Source organism: Amblyomma mixtum, chromosome 8 (assembly GCF_055824585.1).
Source record: "Amblyomma mixtum isolate Tamu chromosome 8, ASM5582458v1, whole genome shotgun sequence".
Classification (NCBI taxonomy): Eukaryota; Metazoa; Arthropoda; class Arachnida; order Ixodida; family Ixodidae; genus Amblyomma; species Amblyomma mixtum.
In genome coordinates this window covers 110,089,411-110,112,451 of record NC_143019.1, presented here as the reverse complement: position 1 = coordinate 110,112,451, position 23,041 = coordinate 110,089,411, and the positions used below count along the sequence as shown (strand labels likewise).

Here is a 23,041-nt window from a genome sequence, read left to right as displayed (position 1 = left end):
ATCAAATGCCTTCCTGAAATCTAAAAAAAGTCCAACTGTAAATTGTTTGTCATCCATATTAGAAAATATTTTTTCCTTTATACTAAGCAATGCCATTTCTGTTGACTTCTTCTCACGAAATCCGAACTGTTCGTTAACAAAAATTTGTCTCTCGTCAAAGAACTTACACAGTCTGATTTTGATCAAATATTCCAGCAGTTTAGAAAACAAAGGGAGTACAGATATAGGTCTGTAGTTGTTTATATTGTCATAAGGGCCACCTTTGTGTAAAACAACCACTCTGGCAATTTTCATACCATCTGGAAAAATACCTTGAACTAACGCGTTGTTACATATATGCTGCAAGGGCAAGCTAATTAGATCGGCAACAGCAATAATAGGCTCGGCCTTAATTTCATCTGCGCCTGCCGCAGTGGATTTGTCTAGGCTTCTAAGAAATGTGAATACTTCATGTTCGCTGCAAGGATTCAAGAATATGGAACTACCAATTGGAGAGGCAATATACTGAGCAATTTCATGATTTCTATCCTGCTTCTGAGATGATTCGCCAGAGGATAGGAAATGAGCATTAAACTTGTCTGCCAAAGCAGCGCCACTGTATTCAACACCATTGAATGTTAATGTGCTGGGAATATGGGTTGTCGCCCTTCCCATGAGGTCGCTCAAACAATCCCATATTTTCTTAGGGCAATTGGAGACTGCTGAAAATTTATTCTGATAATACTGTTTCTTAGCTTTTTTAATATCAGAGCCTAACTTATTTCTAAGTTTTTTGTATTCCTTAAGTATGACTGGATCTTTTGATTGGATGAATTTGTCAAAAAGCCTGTCACGGGTTTGAATTCGTCGATATAACTCTCTCGTAACCCACGGCTTTCGAGACTTTTTGTGAGTTTTTCCCACTGTCAAAGGAAATGCGGTATCATATTTGCTTTTTACTAACTGAAGAAAGATATTGTACGCTATACTAGGATTTAACTCATTGTTAACTTCGCTCCAGGCAGTGCTTTCCATCATGGATCTAAACCTAGCTAAGTTTTCTTGATTGAAACTGCGATATACTATCTGGGGAGTTGGTACTTGCTTCCTTTTTTTTATCGCCCGAGGAAAAAAACAGAATATAGGCAGATGGTCGCTCAAATCAAATGTAAGCACACCTGATAGCACTCTTGATAACTCATGATTTGTAACACATAAATCTAATAATGAGTCCCTCTCTAAGGTTATTCTTGTTGGTGACTGAATAACATTGGTGCAGAGAAATGCATCAATGGTTTCACAAAAAAGACGTCGCGGGGAGCTGTTTGTCAAAAGATCAATGTTAAAGTCTCCAACCAAAACAACAGGGATATTTACGATACAAGCATATTCAAGAAGATCACGCACAAACTTGATAAATTCGGTACTTTCACTAGATGGGGGCCGATAAATGCAAGCGATCAGTGTTCCATGACATTTTATAGCAACCGATTCGTAGTGGGTATCGACAAGAGAAAAATCTGATAAAACTTCATAGTCAAGGTTTTCTTTAACATACAATGCGACGCCACCTCCTGTACGGTTTTCTCTGAACACGCCTTCAAACTTGTAGCCACGAAAGAAGATAACATCATTTTGATTTGTGAACCATGTTTCGGTGTACGCTAGTATATCAAATCTGTGATTCAGGGAATCCAAAGCTGATTGCATTTCAAAGTGCTTATTTTTTAAACTTCTAATATTCATATGAAAGACTGACATCCTGTCATTTTCGTGAACAAGACAACTGCGCACCGCAGAGTTAAAAGATAAAGCATTGTAGTAAAGAGGCTGTGTTTGTGATGCCATCAAAAAAAATAATGAAAAAAACTGATCAGTAAGGCGAAGTAGAGGCGGTGCCTGCTCAGATGATATTTTCCAGGTCAGCAACACACGCGATCCGTATTGCCGTTTCACCCTGGCACTTGCGTACAAAAAGCTTTCCATTACTGTGCCAAGCATATTCGTACTGCTTTTCTGTGGCCCTTGTCCTCATCATCCACATGAGCTTTTTGTTCTGCGCTGTTAAATTGTCAAGAAAGTACACTGTGGATTCAGCTTCCCGCATACTTTGCTTCTTTGCCATCCATTGGTCCTTCATTACACGTGAGGAAAAGCGAACCAGAACTGCCGGGGTTTTGCCACGTTTAGCGGGCAGTCTATGAAGGCCTTCAACGTCGTGCTCAGTCAACTGAGGAAGCTCTAGGTCCTGGGCTATAGCATTGATTTTTTGGAACAAGTTTTCATTTTTGGTTTGCGCAAGTCCATGTACTTCCAAGTTATTCCGCCTGCTGTACTGTTCCAGACTGTTTATTTGCTGTCGTAGTTCGCAGACTTCGGTGTTAGTGTTCTCTGACTGAATCTGTGCCTCAATCTTTTCAACCCTTTTCGATAAAGTGACAATCTCAGTGGACTGAAGCTGCATTTTGGCCAGCACTTCATCATACTGATCTGAAAGATGCTGAACAGACTTTTCCATACTTTCCACTGTCTCTTTTACCTGGAAAAGGATATCTAACTTCTGTTTGATTTCCGGTAGTTCACAGAGCTTTTTGTTGATTTCCATTAGCATCCTTTCTGTCAGAGACTGCTCCTTCTGTACCTTTGTTACAATGTTTGAGCCTCGAGCAGCTGAAACTACACATGTTTGACACTTCCAACTTTTTTTATCGATATCTGTCATTGCTTTGTAGGCAGCTTTCGTCGTATTAGAACAAGCGCCTAAGTGGTAACCGTATCGGCATTCTGAGCAGGTAAGAGACGAGCCCTCTGCTGGAAGTGGCTGATTACAAACCAGGCATATATCACAAACAGGATCACCCATAGCACTCGCGATGGAAAAGCATGCGGCACAGTAGAAAACAACTACAGCAACAGCACAGACTCAAGCGGCGGCGGCGTTTGGCAGAAGGTTTCTTATGACTTCAATAAGTGAAAGCACACCAACCTGCAAAGTGAAGGATTTGTAGTTACTCTGTGCCGCTGTTGCTTCCGCCACCGCCGCTGAGCAAGTGTGGGGGGCACAGGTGAGCCTTGTCCTTTTATATGCTCCTGGCTGGTGGTGCTTGTGTCGTTATCTTGCGGAGCCGATCGTCGTCGCTCTTGCCACTTTAGTTCACCACGTGTATCGCTGCAAGCCTGGCCAAGAACTGCAAAGTGAAGGATTTGCAGTTACTCTGTGCCGCTGTTGCTTCCGCCACCGCCGCTGAGCAAGTGTGGGGGGCACAGGTGAGCCTTGTCCTTTTATATGCTCCTGGCTGGTGGTGCTTGTGTCGTTATCTTGCGGGGCCGATCGTCGTCGCTCTTGCCACTTTAGTTCACCACGTGTATCGCTGCAAGCCTGGCCAAGAACTGTAAAAAGCAGGAATCCTCGATGAGCAGGTGTTCCCACGAGCTGCCGCCGCTGCCGCCGCTGCCAAAGACCCAAAAGGCCTTAGTTATCTCAAGAAAAATGATGGTCGAATTGCGTAGTTAGGCCAAATGCAAGTTAGGTGCTCTAGGAGTTCAGTTTTTACCTCGGTTGGGGTGTTCAGATCCAGCGTTTACGGACGGCAGTTGTTAGAATAGTGATAATGCGTTAATGTCGATATATGCGGATTGGTCCGTATCATCATTCATAGAACCCTTGGAGTCTTCCTGTCCCTCATCGCTTGTCCGCTGCATCACTCTTCGCGCAGTTGTGCAGCGCACAAGCGATGGCCACTGCCTTCTAGGGAAGGTGCTGCCATTGGTGGGACTTGGGTTGCTTGTGTTGGGTTGCAATGCAAGTTGGCCTTCCCAAGCAGGCTTTCACGATTGATTGAGCTGCAGCCTAGCACAGCGGGCTGGCTGCAGACCTGTCCACCGCTTGGTAGGCAGGTGACCCCTACCTTAGTATATTATATACAGGGTGTTTCTATGAAGACTTCCGGCAATTTTCGAATATGGGCTCTTAGTGTAAAACAATCGCTAGGATTCTCTTAAATAGTAAGCTGGCTAATTGATTTCTGATAGTTCACTTTTTAATATCACATCTAGGCAACTGGTTCTAATTAGCGGTTTGTAGCCGGTCGTTAGTATTAGCAATACCAGTTTTCAGAATTTCGAAAACGCAATTATCCTCGGTACGGTGGCTCGAGAATATTTCGCTGCATCTTCCGAAAGTACATGCGCTTTCGATAAGCAAGCAGCCAAAGCAACTTTTTCAGTGCTCGCAACTAGTCAAAAAAGCCAAATTTTTTCGAGCCGCAACACCAAGGGCAGTCGAGAGTTCTAAACTATAAATAGTTATATGGCTATTACAAACGAGAAGAAAGAATCTCTCATTACAACTGGGAGCTTTATTCTAATAGTAAAAAAGGTAATTATTAAAAATTGCCTTACTAGCTTAGTACATAAAACGATTCACCAGTTTTCTGATGTTCCCGAACACTGGTAATAATAAGCGGAAAAGGCCATAATTTTTCCTCAAAAAGCTATTTTTGAAAATTACTTCCGTCTGAAACGCCGTATATACCAGGACAGGTTATCCACCACGCGGTGCCACAAAACCCGGCTTTAGACGGACAGACAAAGACACAAACCGACAAGCACACCACGGCTAAATGCGTGGAATGGCCACTATCAAACTATCTAAACTTTAAACCATCGCTACAGACATGAGGTAAAACTATATGCATGCGTCACGATGCCGTAACGCTTCTTTTCATATTTCGAGACAGAAACAAACTTCTAGCTTACACCGACTATAGTGCAACCTAATCAATATGATTTTGTTTCTTCTTGAGAATACAAATGTTCCATAGCCGCATTCTTTTATGGTAACTGTTTGTTGAACGGTCTATAATAGAAAAAAAATCCCGTATGGTGACCACTCTAAAATTTCAACACCGTCAGATGAGGTCCTGACATTTTGCCACATATTTAGTGGGGGAATTTCTGGGCGACAAGAATTTATGCATGGTTTCAGAGGAAAGCGTTTGGTTCTCAACACAATGTAGTTCTTGGACTTGAACTCCTATTCAGTGTACAGCCCATGACACACGGTCCCACCAAACGTTCTACAGCAGCCGCGGACAGCCGCGGGCAGACCATGCGACATTCCTCCACTCTGCCCGCACTCCCTCTGCTGCTTTTCATGGCAATCTACCTCTTTGTTCTTCACGAAACAACCACCTTCCGGTTGCACGCTATTCTTATCTCGCTGTACTCTCCTCTTTCGACGGTAACCACCCTCCGTGCGGTTTACGAGCTGCAGCGCACAGGTCGGACATTTCCCTGCACTCACTTTAGCATTTTGTTTGCAGTGTAACCGCCCTACTTTCACGTTGACCGCCTTCCGAATTTTTTCCTCGGCCTCTACCCTTCCGTTGCGCACTAGTCCTGTCTCCCCATGCCCTCCTTTCATGGTAACCCTGCTCCTTCCACGGTAGTCATTCTCCATGTGGTTTCTGTGGCAACATCTCTCCGGTACCGCACTCGACCGTTTCCTCCATACTTTCGTCTTTCAACGTCTCTTCTCCGTATCGTTACACAGTAGCAACTTTCCGATTACGCATCCGTCGTTTCTCGCTGCGCCGTGCGCTTCCTCAGTAACCACACGTGGTGATCCCTGTTTGCGTAATCCATCTATTCTAGTGCCCTCCTACTTCCATCGTAACTCTCGTTCTCTAGGATAAACATCTCCCATATCGTTTTCATCGCAACTAACATGCAGTTGCGCATTCCTCCGTCTTCACGATAACCTCCCTTCCATCGTCCTTCCACATAGTTGTCACGCTCCCGTTGAATAGACTACTAGAAAGCCAAACTCAGGAAAGAGGCCTTTAGCAGCGGTCGCTGTGAAATCTTGGTGGATAATGAGAGCCACATCAACATCCGCACGAAGCCTGACCTTGAAGCTCAGTTATCAAGCTCAGTAACAGACTAGGAAGAAAGTACCGTTCTTCATACCGGGTCCAACCACCTCAGAAGGAGGGCAAACTTATATCCAGAGGTTTTATCGGACAGCGGTTTGGCTGTTTTATAGCTCTGTGCTAAGAGGTACTCCACTAGTGCATAACTCGCTGTGTTGAAAAAGTTTTAATGGTGATTTCAGGCTGTCACTGGGAAGCCAGATATATTTTGCATCGTTTGGCTGAGGGATAGTGCGATGCTACATTTATGATCACCAGGCTACTTAGAGATCAATGTCTAGACCTATGATCAGTACTTTTCCCTGACTGATTGTCGCGAATTGGGGTGACGTGTCCCCAACTACTGAAGGGGAACTCTTTCGCCTGCTGGTTCGAAGAAGAAAACAAACCAATCAAACAAAACAACACGAAGCCTTGTTTATACTTTAAAGGAAATTAGCCAGTAAAAGAAACAAAACACCAAGGAAAACACACATAAGACACGCGTACAACACTACGGATAAAAAGGAGAGAGTTCACCGGATACAAAGCGTCCCAGGTGGGGCGGGAAAGCCTTGAGGGCAGCACGGACGCGGGTTGGCGACTTGCGATGCGTCGCTGGCGTTGCGTCTAGGGAGGCGGTGGTAGAGATCCAGGAGGTGAGGAACACAGATGGACACGGGAGACGCTGACGAACTCCTCTCAGCCGCCCCCAAGAACTGGGCAGCTGCAGCAGGAAAACCGTACCCAGGTCCTGTCGACGGCGTTCCACAAACACCGTAGGGTTGTGCAGCCTATCCATGGAAGTCTTGGCAGTAGGACCCTCAATCCTTCTGCTGCCTCTTCCGACCTCGAAAGGGACGCAGTAGGCCTGCGTCGTTGATTCAAGGGAAGTCCACAGCAGCACGGACCCGAAGTCTGAAGGCGGCCACCTCCACGCTTGAATGGGACTAAATGGTCTTGCGTCGATGATCCAAGCGAAGTCACTGACAGCTCGGACCCAACGTCCGACAGCTACCACTTCCACGGTTGAATGGCACTGGAATGTCTTGCATCGATGATCCAAGGGAAGTCACTGGCAGCTCGGACCCAACGTCCGACAGCTGCCACTTCCACGCTTGAATGACTAGACTTGCGGTGCGGTGTCTTCCTCTACACCTCGGTTTGCTGACCCGTCAGCCCTCCGCTCCTCGTGCCTGCCTCGCGCACACCACTCGCACGCGCCCACGCGCAACGCGGGGCTGGCACGCACGGCGCTCCGCTGTCCGACGCACCACTGCCGACACGCCGCGCTCCAAAAATCCCTCGACAGGCAAGTGTGCACATCACACTGATGTTTTTAATTACCAATTTTAGCATCTCGAAGCGTCCCTTGAAGTGTTTCCTCCAAAGAGAAATTAACATTACAGAAGTTTTTACTGGCATGTTTAGTCCAACACTTGTGCTTGAGATATAGATGCACGCTAATTTGTTCTAGTTTCCACCTTCAGCATATCAGGAGGGTAACGTCGAGAAGAAATTAGACTTTTCTGATAGCTTCCGCGTGAAACGGCATCTTCAGCAGTTCCCACTGTAGCTCTCTCAACCTTGTTCACATAGCGAATAGTTGGGAGTTATTCGTTCACTTTTTCTTGAACATTTTCTAATTGCTATTTAATAACACTCTGTATGGAGGAAACTTATGTTTTGTTTTCCTGATTAACTTTAGCACTACTACGTATCTCATCTTCCATATTCTGGTAACGCAATATAAGCAAACCTGCCGTCGTTTACGCTGAATGAAATAATTTTATGTACTCCGACGAAGTTGCTTAAGGGAATGATCTACAAATTTTTCTCCGTCTCATTAATAATATCAATATTGTCGAACCTATATATTCCGTCGGTTCGCATAACCACTGCTGGCGGCTGCGATAAAAATAGGCACCTACCAGTACAGTGGCGCATCGCATAACCGCTGTGCCACTGCGCTGGTAGTGGTATGAAGATTCTCCCCGAACTGTGAATGTTATGTAGAGATTGACCAATGCTGCAAGCATGGGCATTAATCATCTAAAGCCCTTAAGGCGGAGCTTAACTGTTGTCAGATTTCACATGTGTATTCGGTTTAACTGCGTTAAACCCCTGCCCGTTTTTCTGAAGTACGTAAATTTTAGCATGCTTCTTTAATTCTGGAATTCTTAGGAAATTCCTGTACAGGCTGGTAATTTTCTCGCGCTTTATATCTCGACCATGCAGTGACAAATATGCAGCAACTAAGTCCTCGCCTGCCGCTTGCAGACAGAGCGGTGGTATTGCTGTGTTGGCCTACCTTTTGGTTGGAAGGCTTCCAGGCAGCACAACAGCATTACGCATACACTGTGTGATCATTAGAAAACATTGGCATGAAAAGCATTCCTACACTACCATTTAAGCACAGCGCTACTATTTTGACACATTGGCCCGACATTCACACGAGTTTAGGGCAAACCTTCGCCCAATCGAGTGACCAACGCAGGCCTGGTATTCGTTCCGCGATATGGGCCAGTAAAGGTCTGAGAGTTCCTTGCCAGTTTTCAAACACTGGCGTGTCCAGCTTTTAACATTAGTACCCAGCTGTCAAAAATCGCCACATTGCAACATAAGCAACCCAGTGGCCTATGACCGGCGCAATGAATGCACCATTTTACCTAGGAAATATTCATAAGCGAGGCTACCAAAGAATTCAGAAAGAAAATGTTTAGTGCATCGGCTTACAAGGATCATGCTTTTAGCGCATTCATTATGGCTTGTACATCACCATTCATCCTAGGGACTAAGGGAAGGGACAGCCAAAAGCATGGTGGCACGGGCTATGGTAAAATCATTTACTTTGTAGTTTGCTGCCGCGCAGATGATTTAGGTTGGACAACGCAGCTCGGTAAGCTGCTGTGGCATGGCTAGAACAACCATAAGTCGTTATGGAGCTGGCCTCCTGTTAACTGATGAGTCATATTAAAACTAATCCTTACACTGCTCTTACAAAGAACTCTTGCACTGCAATGAAAGAAATTTCTCATCCAGCTCTGGCACGACGACCTCAAGCTACGCCTAACCTTCACTCAGACGCATGATGTCGTGATGAGCGTAAGTTCGGCCATAAAAAGGAAAAAAAATGATTAAACAACATTTCGGGCAGTTTGGCTGATCACACTCGCCGCGCATTTTGCAGTGTAGTTTGTAATCCATGCATAAGAAAAAACACCGCAATAATTGCGCAAAGTTTGGATTGGTTTATGGAGGTATAACGTTCCAAAGCGACTGAGGCTATGAGGGACGCCGTAGGGAAGGGCTCCGGAAATTTCGACCACCCGGGGTTCTTTAACGTGTACTGACATCTCTAAGTACACGGGCCTCTAGAGTTTTGGCTTCATCGAAATTCGCCAGCCGCGGCCGGGTTCAAACCCGTGTCGTTCCGGTCAGCAGCCGAGCGCCATAACCACTGAGCCACCGTGGCAGCTAATTGAGCAACGTAGAATTTAATTTAGTAAATTGGCCTAGTACCAAATGGTTGATTTCAGTTAAATAAACTAATGCGCGCTGTTGAACGTGCCACATTTAATGTGACAAAAGCAAATTAATGTCATATTGAAAGCAAGTGAACATATTATTTTGTTTTAATGTCGTAACTATGTGTCTCTAAATTACGAGTTATTTTATTACCTTCTTTATTCAAGTAAATTTAAGGTACAGATTGTTGCATCTCCTCCACATGGACGTTAAAGCAAGATGTTTGAACAAAGTTTTCTTTTATGGGTATACAAGCCAGGTTTCTACACTTGCGAAAAAAAAGCTGAGCGCGAGAAACTCAGGGCTCATTTATTTAAGATAATCAAGCACTGTATCTTCGTCCCTTCTCATGTATTTGACATTTGATGCAAAAATGACCTAGAAACCTTACCCAGACACCCACCGTGGATCCCACGGGAGGGTGGCATGTGGTTGCTTTTTCTTCGGCGTTTATTAATCTCCCACTGGTGAAAGCAACAAAAAAAAAAAAGACATCGTCTATGCTCCATGATTCCGGTGATTGTTGGCTTCCGTCACGCATGTCATAACGGGCAACTCGTTCCATGCGCTTGTCTGCTGATAAGCGGCAGATGAAAAACGTCTTTAGGAACCCATTATATGTCAGGTCACAAGAAATCAAACCTTTAGGCAATGTAATCAATATTTGGTGAATTCTTGTCATCAAAGATTAAAAATAAATTTCTTACCATTCGGGCAGCATCGCACTGCGCACGACGTCAAGACAGACAATTCGCAATGAGAGTGCATTCTTTGCCAAAAGTAACCCGGCACAGGTGGTTTTTTAATTAGCCGCGTAGCGAAGCACCCATGGCAGCCCTTAAGCTCTGATTCTGTGTAAAGGTAAGACCTTGTCCTTACATTATGGCACCGTTCGATCTTTAGGGCTTCAGTAAATGCTCCGCTATACGTTTGAGAAGCAAGAACCTGTTGATTGGTTACTTTTGGCAATGACTGTGCGTACAGAGAAGTTGTCCTCGTGCTTTGTCTCAGAAAAATTGCCGAGGATTACGTTACTTCCTAATGCGAAATTTGAGCGCAGCTCATCAGCTGTTTCACCTTTTCGCGCGTGTGGGGGTAGCGGAGGGGGGTAGCGGCCTCGAGCGTGTGGGTCTCGGACACAAAGGAGATGCCCTCTACTCAGCGTGGCAAGCTCAGCGGAGACCAGCTACCAGGTAACAAGAGGTTTTTGGTCGTTTGGTGCCCAGCTTTGTCCGGTCTCAAGCCAGAGAATGGGTGGGAGCCAAAGGTTCACAAAAAAAAACAATGTATATACAGCAATGAGACCGTATACAGGATTTCACAATCATTAGTACGAGCACATACAAAGTGATTAACAAAACAATGCAACTCGTGCAAGGTTAAACTTGAGAGAGATTACAATACAAAAGAATTATTTCACTTAACGTGCACTACGACAAGAGGAGAGGCAAACAAACAAAGAACAATTTGTTCACTGAAGCTTAAACGGCGGCTCGGGCGGTCAACGCCTTTCTTATGTAGGCTCGCTCCACGTCTGTCTGTTCTCCGCGGAAAGGCAGGCGTGCACATATAGCGTCGGTTGTGCATAGTCCTTCTCCTTATCGCGCTGGGCGCGCGTCCTCATTGGTCGAAGCCGGGAGTGGCTTCGAGGAGCATCTGGAACTTTCTGTCGTGGCGCTGCCGCCGTCGGGCGAGTGGAGAGGTGGAGGGCATCTCTTAGCGCGCGCAAGGCTACGCCCTCTCCGTAAACATGCCGTAGAAACGACTCGGACAGTCTAGAACAATCGACGGGAATTCGCCCGCGCCGCGTCGGCGAGCGTTGAGAGAGGGGCAGCCACACACACAAGGCTAGTCGCTCTCCAGAAGTTCAAGGAGAGGTCTGAGTCGGGCTGGTTGGTTCATGTTGAATGGTACGGCAAAAGAGCGCTGACGGACGAGACACAAGAAGACGAGACAGACACATGCGCTGAGTCAGACACATGCGTTGACACATGACTCAGCGTATGTGTCTGTCTCGTCTTCTTCTCTCCCGTCCGTCAGCGCTGTTTTGCCGTACCATTCTCCAGAGGTTCCTTCTCCCCCGTTTTACGACGCGCGCCGGCAGAGCTGTCAGCACGGCGCTGTTTTTTTTTTTGTTTCTTGCTAAGGGGGAGGAGGTTGCGCTTTTACCCTCTCCTGGTTACAACGGACACGGGCGACGGCGACGCCATGAAACGCAGAAACTGGCGCCTAAGAGCTGAGCTCTAAAAAAAAAACGTTAGAGATCACTGCGGCACCCGCAATGGAAAAATGCGTAAGCATGACGTCACAATTTACGACTTCACACATTATGACGTCACACCTTGTGACGTCACACCTTGTGACGTCAGGCTAAGATGTCGACGTAATGCTTCCACACTTTTCACGTCAACTGAGACTCGTGATCCGAAGTCGACTACTTATCGATCATTTATCGACCAGTTATCGGTCGCTGGTCGCTACCTTATCGAAACCACATTTATTTGCCTTAAGTTCAATATATTGCCTGCCGTAGTTTTCAAACTTCGCACCAAGCTTCGTTTTCAAAATTGGCGCAACGCGTTCACTCCACCCAGACTTCGGCTCACGTGGTGCCAAAATTCCGATGTTTTCAAAATTGGCGCCACCGTTCCTCCAACCCTGCGCACTTTTTGGACATTTTAGGCTCTAACTAATTAACCCACCTCAACCTCCCATTTTCCGCACCAGATTTTCTGATGCTCCATCCGATGGTACCATTTTTAGGCATCAACGTATTCGTTCAGACGTAATCGTGCTGACAAGATCTGATGACACGAAGCCGCACACTTTTTGGACAATTCTGGCTCTAAATAATGAACTAGTAAACCTACCTCAACCCCGGATTCTACGAGATATTTTGATGCTCTATCAGATGGTAGCATTCTTTTTTGCACAAACCCATTCTTTCGGACGTAATCGTGTGGGTAAGCTCTGATGACACGAAACCGCACACTTTTTGGACATTTTTGGCTGTATTTAATTCACTATTTCACCCAACTCAGCCCCCAATTCTACGAGATTTTTTGATGCTCTATTCGATGGCACCATTTTTTTTTCATATAAACCCATTCGTTGGTACGTAATCATGCCGACAAGCTCGTGCAAACATACCCATACGATGCTTACGCATTAATAAAGCGGCATGTAGACAAAACAAGAATTACTGCCATAACCACGTTCATCTCAAGATAAAAGAATTGTAGTACTTACCAATAAGATCTTGCAGGCAAAGGTGCTGCACTGTGTCGAAGGAAAAAGAATACGGTCACTGACCAAGTCAAGAAATTTTGACTTGGTCAAAATTTCTTGACTTGGTCAGTGACCGTATTTTTTTCCTTCAACTCAATGCCTGACCAGACGTATTTTCGTCGAACTATTGATTATGTTAACTGTGTCGAACTTTCATTATATATGAGATGTGACTTTGCGCTTGCGCAGACTAAGAACGGTGTCAGCTCAAGCGTGCGTGCTTTCTCGTCGCCGCGGCTCTGCGCCAGCCCCAGGCGCGACCCGTCGAGGTAGGGCTGTCTCATGGTGATGCATTGCGCTGTTCCAAGGAGAATGACAGGGGACACGGCGGGGAGGGGCGGAGCGGATAATCATAATTATTTCCAGAGCTTTTGTGTATCGCAAGAAAAAGTTTGCAGTGAAAGGTGGACAAAAGGATATCGAGGGAGGGTGCACAAGCGTTGCGCATAGCTGCGAGCAAAGGAAAACAGGTTGTAGACAGTAAGCAATTAAAATCACGAAGAAAAAATAGCACTGCAGGGGTTGGAACATCGGGGGATAGCACGCTACCTTGAAAAGGCCGCGTCCGGTAGGAAAGATGGGTAGATATGGGACTTGATATGGGGTGAAGGGGGCCTAAAACAAGGGAAAGTTGTTTTAATTCTCGAAGAATGAGTCATGGACACACTGAATAGAAGTTCATTTGGACCCAGGAGCATAAAAGGAACAGCCGTCCCTCTAAAAAACAGAAAAACACATTACGGCAACATGTGTCGCCCGATGCGCACACATACAATCACAAGCGACGTATGTGTGCAAAGCACAAAGTGTCCAAAGTACAACAGTTCAAGAGGGTCCATTCGCGCGGGGGAAGCACGCGGGAGGAAGACCGCGCACCAGGATGAGGAGGAAAGAGGCTTTAATGGATAATGGAGAGGTCTGCCTGGTTATAGGCCTGGCATGCTACTCCAGAACCCGCGCACCAATTCCGCGCACAAACATCGCGCACTACACTGATCCGCGACACTCAGTATGGCAGGAGCCGCACCGTCACACGACCCCTGCTTGCGACGATGAAGCGGATGCTCCACTGTCGCAGGAACTGGACACTTTAGTAGGGTAAACCCATACCAGAATTTTAAAAGGAAAGCTTCACAGTATTGTTGCAAAGCGAGAGGAAAAGCAGCACGTTCTGCACCTGAAAGCTTTGAAGCGAGAAATGTGGAGCTTCGAGATCAATTTCGCCAAAAACGGCATCACATAATCCCGCATTATGTGGAGACGTGTGATGCGGAATTTGTTAGTTTAGAATGGCTTAAACTGTTACCGTGAAAAAAACAGTCTAAGAAGGGGGTGTATTGAAGGCAGTGGGAGCTCAGGAGCAGGGCGGCAACAGTCCGTGGTCAGCCAAGGCGAACACACAGCACGCGCAGCGATGGCAATACCGCCGCTGAAGAGAATTGTTGTCTTCGTCTTTACAAAATAAATAAACAATAAATAACACGTTTTTCAAGCAGAATACGGGCTCTTTCAGGTTTCATATATAGTATATGTTGCAAAAAGCTTTGTTAACATACATCCAACTAACACCAGTTGTGAGTAGATTCATTCGCTGGTATACCAAAGAATCCTCTCATTTTTGTTGGTGCGGAAGTTTTAAGCAAAGAAGAGCAAAACCGAATAAAATCGCATTGAATTATAATTTTTAACCATAACCAATGTTTCTCTTGAATGACGTTTATGATTTAAAGGAAAAATAGTTGTGCGCAAATAAGCAAAGACGTAAACAAGAGCTAGAGCCCGCAGTGCCAATTACGCAAGAGCACTGTAAAATGCACAACAAACAAAAATATGGAACATTAAGATTAGCAGGAAAGGAAGGAAATAGGAAATGGGATTAGCGTAGGATTCTCGTAGAGAGTGGCCGGGTGCGATTGTGAAGCCGGCTTAATAGAGAGATTTGCCTACGAAGGCGTATTAGCGTAGACGTATACCGGATAGATATACACCGGCTGCCGACGTGTACTGGATCAAACTCTGCAACTGTGCCTCCGTAGGATGCTCCTGGCAATCCGGTATACATCTACACTAAGACGTCTACCCTAAGTTAAATCTCTAATACTTCGCACGTGCGCAGCGTAGGATTCTAAATGATCAGGCCATTCCTTCGGTTCTGGACTTTGCTAAAACTGCGCATGAAGTCGGTTCAGCGAATGCACTCGCCCTTAAAGCACGTTTGGTTAAGGATCTCTATTACGCAGATGCGCGCAGCGCAGTGTGGTAGTGAATTCTCTAGAGTGGAGGAAAAAATTTGTTTTATTAACAATTTGATTGAAATTAAACTCATCTGATTTATTTAGATGGAAGCGCCTTTGGGCTGGTTTTCAGATACTAGCGCGAGCAGAGCAAGCAAAAACGCTTCCAATGCATATAGTTCCGTTACAAAATATGCGTTCTATTGGGCCTAGAAATAGCACAAAAGCTTTGTCTGTGCACTCCTTAAGCAAAGAATACATTTTGTTTATTAGCGGCTGTTCTAAGCCACGCATAATTACAAGAATTACTACACTTGGTTGCACCTGCACGCATTCGTTAATTCCTAAATTCACGGGACCTTTTAGAATACATCTTACTGCTTAGTTGCAGCCGCTTCTAATTGCCCAGCAATCACGAAAGAATTGCACATATCTCTGGCAGCTCGAACGGATGTTGCCATCGTCGGTATGGCGTGACACACTGATTTCTGTACGACGGAATATACCGATGGTCTACTGACCACCTAAGTCGTCGCCACGTTGTTGTACAACTGAAAATCAGCGAATGGATAAAAATAAATCTTGACGGCAGTAGCGGCATTGCCATAGAGCGAGCGATTTTGTATGGAATGCTTCTGAATGAGTTCCGAAACTTTTAAGCACCGCAGAACTCGGTTGTGTCCGAATGCCATTCCAAGTGGCGAACATCATTTGACTCAAATTCGATTTAAATGTTTTTGTTTTGCGGGTTTTGCGAAATATTGGGAGTAATAGTAGTAGCAGTGGACTTGCCGCATAGCGCTGCAGCTGTAATACTCCTTGTTTATTATAACGCACACCAGGAAATTTTTTCTCACCTCAAGGATGAACGTGAAACATATAGTTTGGCAAGCTATTACAGGGCAATTGTAGTTAAACTCAGATGAGATCGGCCTACACAGGTCTCACTCCAATCAGTTTATACGATTTCAAAAAATTCTGAACTGCCAAAATGGTGCTCGTAAGAATAAAATAAATTTTCTCTCTCAGTTGTACCATTAGTGAATGCTGGCATGCCATTTTAACGAACATCACAAGGTTGACCAACGTTTGACAACAGTTTTCACACTGGATGAGTCATGGCAAAGCTAGGCAAATATAACTAGCGCTGTAGAATGGCGCCGCCAATTCTGGCCAACAGTAGGGGAACTATGGTTAATGTGGCGCATAATCGCTGGGAGTACATATTAATAATCTCCACGCCTTTAGTCTCATTTACTCACTTAGCCCTATCTCACGACTGTTTACTTAAAAAAGCTCCTCGGACAGCACACTAGGCTAACCGCACAAGATAAATCTCCCACTGTAACGCTGCCAGGCACAGTTTCCAATGCAGCTGCAAGCCCAATTGCTTCTAGGCACTTACTTTTGTGTCCCATGTCTAACGGGACCAATGTTCAGGTGTCCCACATCCTGTAAGGAACGAGTGCAAGTTGTAGTCAACATAGTCATGTAGGAGCTTATGATTCCTAAGTACATCAGAGAAGTAAACTCCTGTTGCTGTCACGCTGCGGCTTTTGCCCTGCACCCAGCCGTTATCGCTTTCAAGTATGATTGAATTTCGATCACAGAACCTCTTTTATCCTCGGGTGACTCAGCCGTGGTAGGACTTCAACTCCGATTATTCAATTCGACTCTCACTTAGCTCTTTCTCTTTTCGTCTCAACCACTGTGGCGCCTCTTCCATTAAAACCACAAGCCGGTTGCAAGCGTGGCGGAAGCTTTATTTGTAGGATCTAGCTCCCAGCGACTCAATACAATAATTACGAACGACTGCCGTGACCTTCAGAAACCCGCACTTCACAGCATAATTGCAGAGGCTTATTTCACAAATTGTAATTAAATATAAAGAGCTACAATACTCTCCTTTCCCACCACCACTTTCATTTGGATGTTAGTTTTCTTCAATGTTTAAGCATAGACTTTTTATTTCAAGGAAATGAAAAGTTAGAAACCCTGCATAATGCTTGAAACACTTTTTTGCTATAAAACTGAAAAAATACAACAAACCACTGGTATTAATAAATAATAAAGCAACGCACATAAATAAAGCGTTTACCAGCAAAACTCCTAAGAAAGTTTATTCTTTATGGTTTTTACACAAACTCGAGTTCTATATATTTTGCGTGAATTTTTGGGGGCGTCTTGGTTCTAATTTTCTGCATTCTCCTCCTTCTAATAATCATTTATCAAAATATTCTGTGATTTATTTTTCTATTACCAATTAAGAAACGCATTATATTCTACTATTGAAAAAATCTGACACCTTGCTTGTGCTTACGTCGAACCCTCTATGTACCGAAAGTAATCTTGATGGCTCAATAAATTTAGGAATTCGCGTGTGCCGAACCTGGTGTACTTCCTCGCGCAGCCTTATTTTTCAAAGAACATAATTCTGCAACATTAACTATTCTGTTTACAATCCTGAATTGTTTTCCAAATGAAAAATTACCAGCCTTGGGTACATTACTTAAACGTTCTCCAGCGTGTGACAAGAAGTATGTGAAAACAACAAGGGGAAGCTTTGGGCCAGTTGGTCAGACATGTTGGGGAGGAGGGATAACCGCAAACTTGACAGGACTGAAGATCGAGAAGAGGACAGGACGAGCGGTAACTAGCAACTGAAGTTTATTGAAAAAAGACATGTTGCAGCAAAGGTTGCATCTGCGCATAGCGTACGGGAACTAAGATAGTGACACGTGGAACACACAAGATAGTTAATGATATACATCGAAACGAACAAGAAACGAACAAAAAAAACAAAGAAATGCCCGTCACAGGTTTAACAGAAACCGGGTCTCTTTATCTAAAAGCGCCACGGAAGGCTCACTCACACACATATCAAGCCCAAGTTTGCGCATCTGTGCCGCTTCTAAAATCTCCCTTTCGAGCCTCGACCGGCCCCTTCCGATGATGGTGGCTTTGTTGAACTGTGGGTAGCAGCCATCGCATTCCCTGCAGTGTCTCGGCAGATTTGCGCCATTATCAGGTTTCTTCTCGATCTTCAGTCCTGTCAAGTTTGCGGTTATCCCTCCTCCCCAATATGTGAAAACAGCAAGCGGCACCTGGGCCTTGGCAAATGGCAGGAAAGTGCCGCTTCCAAACATGACCGCCGAGGTCAAGAGGTTAATGTAGCCGAATGGGTGCACCTGTATCAGAACTTTTGTTTCATTAATTTAAGCATGAATTGTTTTCAGTGTTGTTGTCGACGCGCCGCGGGTGAGAAACCAGAACACAGGAAAAGAACTAGGTTAACCTCAATGAACTGCGGCGAAGTTTTCAGTTGACCTGGTGCAGCGTGCTGCGCTGCCACCAGAACAGCTCATGCGTAAACAGCGTCTTCGCGATCAATTTTTGGGCGAAGCTATCGCTTGGAGGGAAGGAATGTAACTTTTACCCTGGAGCCCGATGGGCACACCTGCAGTCCTGGTGGCACTTGATAGGCTAGGCGACAGCTGCAAGGAAGATGTTGAGTGGTAGCGCTACTTGGATAGAAGCGCATATGTTCAAAACATGGCGGCTTATGGTGCAGGCCAGCGACCTCTTCGAAGTGTACGGAGAACTAATTTATGACACCAGAAGTAAAAACAAAAACGTGATGTCACAGCCACGTGACTTTTGTCGCAAGAACTAAATCCTCGAACGTCTCGAGATTCCGAGCAACACCGTGAACGAATACAACGAAAAAACAGCACGAGTGCAGACTGCCGATGCTATTTTTAGTAGTCTGCGTTCGTTTTGTATTCTTCCCTGGCCATTACCTCGTGTGTCGGCTGAAGTTCCAATGGGTTAATATACAACCAGGCACAGCTGTTTGCCTTTATGCCCTTAGAGGTAGTTGTTGTATAGTAACAGCTACTCGTTTGAGAGCCGTTCTTGAGCACTCGAGTTTTCGATCAATGTGTTGAGACAGAATTGTGCGAATGAGCTTAGCTGAAATAAAAGCAGGCAACCATGCCAATTGTTAACCAAATTGTTTTATTAGGTAAAACTATAACACACACAACTAGATCAGTTTAAACTGCGCACTAGCACAGAATCAGCTAGTTGCCTCCTGTACGTAAATGGCTTAAGAGTGCTTCAAAATTTGCTGCACTTTCCCAAAGAAATTAGAGCAGATTTTTAGAGCACATAGAGGCCAGACATTTTCGGCTGATATAAGCCCCCATTGGAAACAGCATCACAATTTCCTACGTAGCATTAGTTCCCGGGATGTGCGCTCTTCGTCTCGAACCACGTAATCTTTCCGAAGGCAGCAGCGTCAAAAGCATAAAACTAGAATTGTGACTGACATGGCAAAAATCCAAGCACGCACACGTGGCTGACGAGAACGTAGCACGCGTACAAAAAGTAAAAAGCGGTTCAAATCAATGCTCATAAAAGGTGAGCAGGGGCACGCAACTAAGTCACGAAATAAGATACGCCGGCGAAGGCCGGCAGCTAGCAGCAACCAAACATCAGAATAATCAGTGTGAATGGCCTATAAGCCGCTGACCGCTACTGTGATGGAATACGAAAATACGTATTACTTAAAAAAAAGCGTGGTAGTTTGCACCGAAATGCAGAGCGTTAAAACATTTTTCAACGAGCAATAAAAATGTTTTCATTGCTTTTAAATATTAAATGTGTAACCAATTATTTTTTTCTTATTTGGATTTTTTTACGCACTCAATTTTGGCGCTTCAGTTGCACAGCCTCACCGTTATTGCGGGCGCTTGGTTCTAGACCGCATTCAAGCTACAGCTTCACTACTTATGTCAACTGGCCTTGTAGCCGACGAGGACATAGCCCAAGGACAAAAAGTAACCAAGCGCTTGAATTCAACGCGGTTAAAAGGCGAGCAACCGCACGCAACAAAGTCACGAGATAGCCGGCCAAGGCCTGCGGTAACCCACGGCTACCTAGCGGCAAGCAAGCAGCAGAGCAGTCAAAGTGGGTGGCATAGATCTGGTGGACGGCACTATGAGGGAACGCGAACGTACATATTTTATTAAATAGCTATCTACTTCCCAACCGAATGCACACAGTTCAACACTTTTAAACGATTAGTTAAAATTTTGTGTCAAACAGATTTAATTTACAGATATGTAACCAAATACCCGCGCACTACATTTTGGCACTTCAGTCTTACTGATGTTGGTGGCGTTTGTTTCTAGACAGCTTTCGAGCTCCGCCTTCGCGACACATGTAAATTGTCCTTGACAGTAGCGCGCCAGTTGCTATTTTTATGTAATGTACGCGAGCCCTAAAACCCCGATCCTGTGCGGCCATCTGCCATTGCAACCAGTAACGACCTCTAAATTGTTATTCCGTGTGTTGTACGCCGTTGGCGGTGAGGGTGGCGTCCAGGAGGGGGCAATGTCTCAATATTTTGTATAACACGTGCTGGCAACATCCCCTCTACCTCGGCACCGGGGCTAACTAGACATAAAAGGCGGCAAAGAAATCCGGGCGCACTCTCGATCGTGAAGAAAAGCTAGAGGTACAAAATGTTGCTGATCAGGGATGCCCTCAGGGCTCGTGTGAAGGCTATCAGTATCTCCGAGCCACCGTAGATTACGGTACGCCTGTTGTACAGTTCTACAGTACATTTCGTCCTTACATAATCTCTGCGCGACTAGATACTCTCTATATGTCTTTAAAATATATTAACATCACAAGCCAATTTCACATCTAGTATTGAATGATACACCGATAAAAGTAGTTTGCGTTGGCATCGACTTTGCACATGTAATAATTTGTTGCAGGGATTGTCATTGTACTAGGCAATACACAACCCTGGGGACTTAAAGATGTCTACTAAAATATTAAACATTCATGTGTTTCTATTTTTTGAAAGGAGAAACAAACCGCAAGAAATGTTTGAAGGTTGCTTTTAACACAGCCTACCTAAAACTCTAATGTGCTGGTTATTTTTCAGTTGTGCCATGGCTTATTTTGCATATAATATTTCTCGAGTCTTTTTGGTGCGAGATACACCCAATTTGAGTTCTACTCTCGCTGCGTACTTTAGATTTCGTTGTTTAAACCAAGCGGCTGTAAGTGGACTCGTTTCATATAGAACGGTCTTAGCTAGCCTACACATTCAGCAGTGAATGACGACAGAAAGGTATCGATAAGGCTTAGTGAACATCTTCCTCGCGTTCACTTTAGCTGCCGCTTAATCCCTACTGTCGAAAGTAGAAAAATTTTGTTTGTGCTCCTTCGAAACAGGCTATAAATAACGCTAAATAGGATACTTGATATCCTAAATCTGTTTTTAAGGGTTTAGTTATATTTCCACAGCGCCCTCCACAAGAGACCACGTTCGAGTGTAGATTGGTTTTTATATCCGTCCATTTGGAGGTTAGTAGCTTTTAATTTTATTTGAAGGTCCCCGCAGCAAACCCACTAGCATTACGACAAATATGGCACTAAGCATGTGGTACAAGAGAGTGCGCGAAAGTCGCACTGCCCGGGCGTCTAACCAAGGTTTCTCATTTGCGTGTGTTGAAGGCAGTGTTCAACTCTCACGCAGATACTGTAAGTCCGGTAGCATACAGGAGCGCACATGGCACTTCTTTCTACTCACGTTCTCTTTTTTAATGAAAAGTGAGGTATTGGGAAGAACACATATTGCACATTTCACATGAATCAATAAGGTCTGTTTCTTGAGATGTGTCGTCAGCTTTCCATCATTTTACACAAGGCTTATATTATTCTTTTCTTAACGTGCGGACCGTTTTGCTTACAGAAAATCGAGGCTGCACTTTATGGGTAACAGAAAAAGCAACCCAATCTCCTCCAAGATGCTGCAAGTTCTCCATCTTATCGAAATGCTATGACCGAGTCTATGAAGCCTATAAGTACGAAAAACCCATCTGCGATATTTTAGAGAAAGCACACAAAGCAACATGGGAGAAACTCAGAAATAGAGCGGTTAATAACGTTCCTGCGCAATAAAGAGCGAAAAGTATTCCACCACATAAGGAGATGTATAGCCGCTCTGTTTGTATAAGTCAGGTATGAAGACGTTGTCCAACATTTGTAGCTCTCTCCAGAGACTGGCAGAAACAGCACTTGTTGCATTCTGCTCTGGAAGAGCAAGGAATGAAAAATAAATATTTCTCACCAAAGAGACGTCCTTTTTCTCGAGTACCGCGCGAAAAGATGGAAGCACCTAAGAAACGGTGTTTTTAAGGACGACATAAAGTTTGCTGCTTTACACTGCGCTAAGCACTTAGCATGTTTCGGGCGGTGTTCTTGCGTTCGAACTTGCCGGTAGCAACCGCTGGAAGAGCGATAATTGTTCACTGATAAAGGGACACTAATTTCTACTGCTAAAGTTCTTAAGGCCAGGAGCAGTTTCATATCTCGTAGTCTTCACCCGTGACTCGGACTCGGAAAAAAAAAATGCTTTGGGGAATTAAGTCTACAAGTATGAGAAACATCCACACACTTAGTGCATTAGCTGCTGGAACGGTGAACAGAATTAAATGAAAAGAACTGTTTCCTATTTTGTTTTCAACGCGCAAAGCAACGTTATCACCCAAGGATAATTTGTTTTACTGTTCTTAGCTTTTTCCATTCCGATCAAGCTTAATGCCTCGTTCATACGAGCGTTTTTCTCAGAAGTATTTGAAGTCGCTAGTAACTAGAATTTTGTTACAAATGAGAATAGACTATATATAAGCGCAATATATCAAATTTATGTCTTAATAAGTAACAAATCAACCTTTCGGCAACTTTCCAACAATGGCACTGGGTCATTTATTATAATCGCTTTCATGGGCGCTATTCATACTGATTAAGTAGAACGTGTTGTCGGGCTAGTTCGTTGAATACTTCAGACATGGCAGTTGCGCGAAACACACACACACAAGACAAGTTACGGGACGAGCGCCAACTTACAACTGATTTTATAAAAAAGCAAAGAACATGTTTAAAGGAAGAAAATAGAATGCACTTTGAGCATGCGCATCGAAATTATACATCATGTAGCAATCAGTAGCATACCAAGGCCTGAACTTACATCGCTTTACATGTTGTTTGCGCACACAGCATCGCCAGTTTATTGGAAGA

The 23,041-nt window shown here is 44.6% G+C and overlaps 1 long non-coding RNA gene across 1 annotated transcript in view; it reads left to right on the top strand.

The window, feature by feature from the left end:
* The window catches only part of LOC149333892 (uncharacterized), a 58,719-nt gene extending 36,893 nt beyond the window's left edge, over positions 1 to 21,826 (top strand). The window contains exon 4 of the long non-coding RNA XR_016285340.1: positions 21,714 to 21,826. This is a non-coding gene — a long non-coding RNA (uncharacterized LOC149333892). The remainder of the gene's footprint in view (positions 1 to 21,713) is intronic.
* The last annotated feature ends 1,215 nt before the right edge of the window (positions 21,827 to 23,041 follow it).